Source organism: Dermacentor andersoni, chromosome 8, assembly GCF_023375885.2.
Source record: "Dermacentor andersoni chromosome 8, qqDerAnde1_hic_scaffold, whole genome shotgun sequence".
In the NCBI taxonomy this organism is placed as follows: Eukaryota; Metazoa; Arthropoda; class Arachnida; order Ixodida; family Ixodidae; genus Dermacentor; species Dermacentor andersoni.
In genome coordinates this window covers 57,744,639-57,751,075 of record NC_092821.1, presented here as the reverse complement: position 1 = coordinate 57,751,075, position 6,437 = coordinate 57,744,639, and the positions used below count along the sequence as shown (strand labels likewise).

The 6,437-nt window shown below is 48.3% G+C and overlaps 1 protein-coding gene across 2 annotated transcripts in view; it reads left to right on the top strand.

The window, feature by feature from the left end:
• Positions 1-2,321: 2,321 nt before the first annotated feature.
• Positions 2,322-6,437, top strand: part of LOC126526340 (uncharacterized) — a 104,442-nt gene continuing 100,326 nt past the window's right edge. Inside the window, exon 1 of one of the 2 annotated variants that reach the window (XM_050174240.3) lies at positions 2,322-2,606. The gene's annotated coding sequence lies outside the window, so the exon portion shown is untranslated. The remainder of the gene's footprint in view (positions 2,607-6,437) is intronic. The other variant, XM_050174242.3, reaches the window with a different exon arrangement.

Here is a 6,437-nt window from a genome sequence, read left to right as displayed (position 1 = left end):
ACTTGGTGATCGGATGAATGAGTAGACGCCATATTAGTGTCATAGGTTATCATTAGGTCATTTTAGATAAGTCCTCAATAGTGGTGATGCGCAGAATGGGCGAGCCATCATCTTTCCGAGCCAGCACCACGCCATTGGCAGTCCAGACATATTTCCACTTTGTTTCCTTCCTTTTCTGTCGCGCAGACACGAGAAGTTTTTTGTTTTGTTGCGTCAAATGCTCGTTGACGTACACTGAGTTGTCTGAGGTGAAACCAAGATCTTTACAAGTTTGCTGCTTTTTGCTTGCCTTCATGTGCACACGGTTTCTTTTGGTTCTTTGCACGAAGCGCACAGCAACGTTTTTGACGCCAGTCATTGCAGTTGACACCCAGTGACACGTGTCAGTATCACTTTCTGGAATGCTCTCGCCAACCGCTACTCCAATTCTTTCTATCACTGTCATGACGTCATTTCCACCGGGCACGCCTTTAATTTCTAAATTATTGGCTCTTTGATACTGTTCTAGTTCGTTTACTCTTTGTGACAACCTTTCGTTCTCTGCCTTGTAATGAACAATAAGTTTCACTAGCTCCTTGATCTCAGCCCTCAAATCACCTATATCTTTCGTGAGGCCGTCCATTCCATCGCATGCACTGGAACAAAAATTTACGCTGTGTTTCAATTCTCTGAGTTCCGTTCGCATGTCCCTCTTGAAATTCTCTAGTCGGCACAACTCTTTCACATCCATTTCGCCTGACTAGCTCAGACAACAAAGCAAGTATACATCAATATCAACACACACTTTGTTCGGCAGCAGCGCACAGGACAATTAAATAAAACGCTAGACTCCTAAACAGTTAGCTCACCTGCGAAAGCAGACGATGGTTATTAGCGCTGCATGGACGGTGCGCTGCTGCCGAACTGTAGCCCGTGCCAGCCGTTCCGTCGCCTTTTATAGGGTCACGGTGACGCCCTTTTCTGAAAGGTGGCAGTGGTAGCATGGTGGTAGTCTCGACTGTCACGTGATGCCTCCGATTGGCCCTTGCGTCGGTCCTTCACTTCTTGCTGATATGTCGGATCAGATGCAGCATGCTTCCTGCGAAAGCAGACGTGGCTATCATCAGTCGTGGCTCTTTGATGCTCTAAATTCAAATCATTCGGAAGATCTCTGCTTTTTGCATGTTCCAACTCGTGCCCTGCGCATTGCGCTTATCAGAAAAGGAATGACAACATTGTGTTGCACTAAAAGCATGAGCTTTGAAATTGCAGCATTCTTCATTTGCAACAGCCTGGCACACGATAATCTCAAAGCTTGTGCTTCTGGCAAACTACAGTGCTGCCACACTTCCTCAGACAAGCTCAGTATGCTGCGCACGAGCGGTGCACAGCGCAAGGCTTGCACAGCGGGGGGGAAGGGGGGAGGGAAGATCGTACCAGTAAATTGGGATGGTGGCATGCCACACTGTTGCAACAGCAGAACGCCGCAATCTGGGAAGCTTGTAGGCCTTTTTAGGGCCACCTTTCCTAAATCTCCAAGTCGCACACAAAGAAAAAAAATTGTCAAAATTCTATCCACTATCGGAATCTATGGTATGTGAAGCATTTTGCTGGTTTCTCGCTATCCAGATTTGGCTAGAGAGTAGTTGCATGTGGGTGGGCAGAATTCGAACTGGACGCGTGAAATCGTCGCCAATGCTGAAGTTTGTGCCTTTTAGTTTTGGACCGTTCGAGAGGATAGATTCTTTAGTTTTGAAGGATGAAAGCTTCACTATGATGGGCCGTTTGCGGTTAGTGGTGTAACACCCTAGTCGATGCGCTCGCTCTATATATCTTTGGGCTCGATTATATATAAGACCAAAGCATTCAAGACACTGCAAGCGTCCATGCAATTAATGATCAGAAGGACCTACTCTAACGACTCAGTACGTTTGTACAAAATCGTCAAAATTGTTTCAGGATCCCTTTAAGTTTAGCCGTACGGATACCGTTGGGTGTCTTTCCTTTTGTCACTGGCACCAGAAGGAAGCCTAAACGCAGAGAAAGGTAACATTTCAAGCAATATCTTCGGGCTTTTGTTTTCAAATACCCTAGACCCCTAGCATTTGCAATAATTGACCAAAAGGACGTGAGCTGGAAGAAGTTTCAGCTGTCGCGGCTCTCTTCTAGAATAGAAGGATAGGCAAACTCAGGCTTTGCTGGGAAGAAACTACGGGTGTTGGCACTCTTAACAGCTTTCATGATTAAAAAAAAGAAATGAACCAACGATGATGATGAAATTTGACACTACCGCTACCGCTATTACTGCCTCGCATCGGCGCTGTCACGTACTACGCGCATAAACAGCTTGCCGCGAGCCGAACGTCTGAGATGGGCTGAGCTTGCCTGCACTACTTCGAAGGTCCTGTTGCGTTGTGCTCTGAACGTCATCTGCGCTACTCGTCATAAACGTCATTGCTGAGGTGCTCATCTGTGTACACGATGAAATGCTACGTGGTCGACACGCGGCAGCGCTTGCTGTCGCTTTGACTGTCTGCATCGTCCGCCGGCTACCCGATTACAATGGCCTGGTGAAGTGCGAGGCCGCTGGGACTCGAAGCCGTTCACTGCCGCCGTCGTCGCATCGGGTGAGTGCATTCGCTCGGCATTTGCAGTGAAGCGTAAAAGTAACGAACGATGTGTCACGCGTACTACAATGTGTGCGTCGGCCCTGTCACCTATTACGTGAAGTGACAGAGAATGCACAAGTTTATATACGTGGCTCGCAATCGACGATCACTTGGGATTTCGCTTGGGTGCCAACGCGCAGAGCTCTCGAAACTTACTGCAGCGTGAAATGACAACAGAACACGCGGACTTCCCTCATTCCAACCGTCGCCATTTGGGCAGTTGACTCGCGCTGTGCGTCACAGCGTTTAGCGCAGGCCTGCTCCTTGCCTTCGCGTCCTGTGGCTCGCTTGTAATTATGACGAACCCCCCACCCCCGGAAAGCAGTCGCTGGTCATCCGCCTTTGACGCAACCTGTTGCGAACGGCCTAGTAATAGCCTCGTCTGCAAGCAAACCGGACAATGCAGGTTCTTCTTCCTTTTTGTGACACCACTGATTGTGGCGTCAGCGCTGACCGCAGAGGTTTCGACGGAAGGCGCGCACAGGCGCGTAAATTCTTAATTTCTTCACTAGCGATGAGCGACGTGGTCATTTTTGTTTGTGACGTGTTCTTAGCTCTGCTCCTGTGCGTTCGGGCCCGAGGCGCTCACAAATAATTGCTACTTTTAGTGTGTGTGTGTGTTCGTTGACGCAACTGACCGTGCCTAGGTGCGCTTTTGAAGACGGGTTGTATGTTGCTTCACGTGTTGACAAATGTGTAGTGTGGAGAATTCGTTTGTGGTCATGTTTGTTGTATAAGGCGTCGCTGCCTACCGCAGCACCATTAGAAGGCGCGTGCTTGGAGCCGCCGAAGAGAGAGGAAAAAGAGGATGGAATAAATGCAGAGAATGAGTAATGTCTCCATTGCTGTCGTACTATTGCACAATATATGCACAATATAACATAATTGGCGACGAAGATTTAACAACCCATGTGCTACCGGCCTGCCCTTCATCTGTGCCGTCGATTGCTGCATATCATCCTCTACGATGAGTATTTCGAGGCTACAACCGCCACCCCTGTACCTGTCGTCACCTGGAGACCCAGTCATCCCATGGGAGCAATAGATTCAAACGTTCAAGAACTACATGGTGGCGTCGGGCGCCTCCGACCTACCTGCCATGCGTCGGAAGGCGATTCTGCTCAACTGCTTGGGCTTGGAAGGACAACGTATCTTCCCGACTCTCACATCGGGCTTCGAGCGTCACATCGGGCTTTTTGGCTTCGAGCGTCACCGGAGGGATGTTGACGACTCCTGCCTCAGATGAGTTCGACTGCGCTGTTGCAACGCTTGAAGCTCACTACAAGAGCTCTGTCAATGTCACCACAGCGCGTCACTGTTTTCCGTCGACGTGCACAAGCCCCAGGGGAGACTGCGGTCGATTATGTCATTGCGCTACGAGGTTTTGTAGGAGCGTGCAGCTTTGGTGACTTGCGGATGACATGATGCGCGACCAGCTTATAGAAAAAACTACTAGCGAATACTTGCGTGAACGTCTTTTACTGGAAGAGTCTCTTACGCTTCTTGGGCCCTTACCATTGCGAGACCGTGTGATCAGAGGCGACTAGAGAAGCGAGAGAACTTGCACAACATGAAGCACAAGTGTATCAGTTAAAAACACAAACACGTCAAATATGAGAGAGAAGCACTGTGGCACGTACTGTAAGACGCCAAACGAAAGTCGTCGAGCTTTCAAAGAGCAAGAATGTTATCATTGTGGCTCTTTGGACCATCTTGCGAATAGCCCTCACTGCAAAGCTAAGACACATCAGTGTTGCAGATGTGGAAAGACTGGCCATCTGAAAAAGGCGTGCAAGTCTTCCCGAAAGTCAGAAAAAAAAAATTCAGCATGTCATGGAAGATGACGCAGATACAACTGACACGGACGATCACATAAGTATTTGTCACATCTGGAGCCGTAAAAAGGGAACTTATGCAGTGTTGGAAATTTAAGGAATTTCCGTGTCGTTTCTGATTGACAGTGGATCATCGGTTTCAATCCTAGCCAAAGAACTTTACCGACGCCATTTCAAAACTGTATTTCCTCTGACATCAACATCCGTCCAGCTCCTCGATTATTCTAAGTCAGCAATTCCTATAAAAGGATGTTTCATTGCTCCAGTTTCATTTCATGGCCGATGCACTTCTGTCCTTCTGTACGTTGTGCTGGGAGGAACAACCATTCTTGGTTTAGATGGTATCGCAGCTCTGGATATGAAGATTCAAGGATCACCTCTCAGGTGTCTGCTAATGACGCAAGGAACTCCTGTGCTCCCTCCTGAATTACATTCCAAGTTCGAGCACTTGTTTGAAAAGCAGCTAGGAACTGTCAAAGGTTTCACTCATAGGTCAGAGTTCGCGCATCTGTTCAACCAGTGGCCAGCAAACTGAGACGACTACCACTCGTCATTCATGAGCAAGTCTCGGCAGAAGTACAAAAATTAGAAGCTCAGGACATCATCGAGCGCATTGATTCTTCAGAGGGGGTCTCACCAATTGTCGTAGCCAGAAAAAAGGATGGCTCGATTTGCATGTGCGTAGACCTACGAGAGCCAAACAAAGCTATAGTAGTGGACAGTTTTCCCCTGCCACAAACTGAGGAACTTTTGAACAGCTTGGCTGGTGCACAGCAATTCTCCAAGCTAGATTTAGCTTCTGCATACCATCACTTACCACTAAGTCCGGAGAGTCGTGATCTTACGACGTTTATAACGCACGACGGACTATTTCACTTTAAGAGGGTTTGCTTCGGACTAGCATTCGCACCATCAGCGTTTCAGAAGATGATGCATATGATCCTCCGAGGATGCAAATGTTTCTTGTTTTACATTGACGACATAATCGTGTACGGATGCTCCAGAGCAGATCATTTGGTCAATTTGCGCACTGTTTTGAAACGGCTCTCTGACGCTGGCCTCAGGCTCAATTATAGATGTTTTTGACGTCGCAGAGTTGACTTTCCTAGGCCATGTTGTCAGCGCCAAAGGTTTATTCCCACTGATGTCATTTATCGAGGTGATAACCAAGGCACCGTCACCTACAAATATCAATGAACTTCGCTCGCTGCTGGGACTTGCAGGCTTTTACTCCAAGTTCATCCCGCATTTTTCTGATGTGGAGCCAATGCGTGTTTTGCTTCGAGGAAATGCGCCTTTTGCTTGGACTGCGGCAGCCCAAACCGGCTTGGAGCAGCTGAAAACGTTGATAACATCTTGCGAAGTTCTTCACCTTTTTGATCCTCAGTTACCTGATGCCTCGGGATATGGATTAGGTGCTGTACTGCAGCAGGATAACAGAACATCACTGCAAACTGTCGCGTTCGCCTCATGCACTCTTCAACTGCATGAACTGAAGTACTCCATCGGTGAACGTGAGGCCCTTGCCTGCGTCTGGGCTTGCGAGCACTGGCACGTTTACCTGTGGGGCCAACCTTTCATCTTGCGGACAGACCACGCTGCTTTGGTTAGGCTCCTCTCAATGAAAGGCACAGGTCACCGTCCGTTAAGGATTGCGCGCTGGTCATTACGGTTGCTGTGCTGCAACCACATCATAAAATACAGGAAGGGTAGCGAAAACGTCGTGGCTGACGCACTCTCCTGGCTGCCCGTACAGAGTTTCAGCCGTGATGCGCCCGAAGAAGAATTTGTCTCTTGTCCTCAGTAGTTACCATGCAAGAGCTTCAACAAGCAAGTGCCACTGATCAGGCTATCTTTCAATTTAAGCAGTGTAACACTACTTCTTGGCCTGACAAGAAATCCTTGTTGAGAGAGCTGCTGCCTTACTTTCACGTGCGATCTGAACTCTCTGTTG